Source organism: Cystoisospora suis (assembly GCF_002600585.1).
Source record: "Cystoisospora suis strain Wien I chromosome Unknown contig_526, whole genome shotgun sequence".
NCBI classification, from domain to species: Eukaryota; Apicomplexa; class Conoidasida; order Eucoccidiorida; family Sarcocystidae; genus Cystoisospora; species Cystoisospora suis.
In genome coordinates this window covers 1-254 of record NW_027153327.1, presented here as the reverse complement: position 1 = coordinate 254, position 254 = coordinate 1, and positions in this window count along the sequence as shown.

Genomic DNA, 254 nt, shown 5'->3' with positions numbered 1-254 from the left:
GGTGCTAAAGTAGATACTGAGGGGCAGTACGTAGTCGATGATTCTACTGAAGGCTTAGAAGATTCAGTACGAGGAATTCTCAAAGGGAATATCCAGTCCTTTGTTGCTCTACTTCTCTGGTCGGCTCTTCCTCTTGTTGGCTTAGAACAGGTAAGGAAAGGAGGAGAAGGAAAAGAAGAAACCGTAGGTGCGATTCCACTGCCTCTGCCTTTCTCTGCCGTTCTTACGTCTTCTCTATATCATTCTAAATCAAA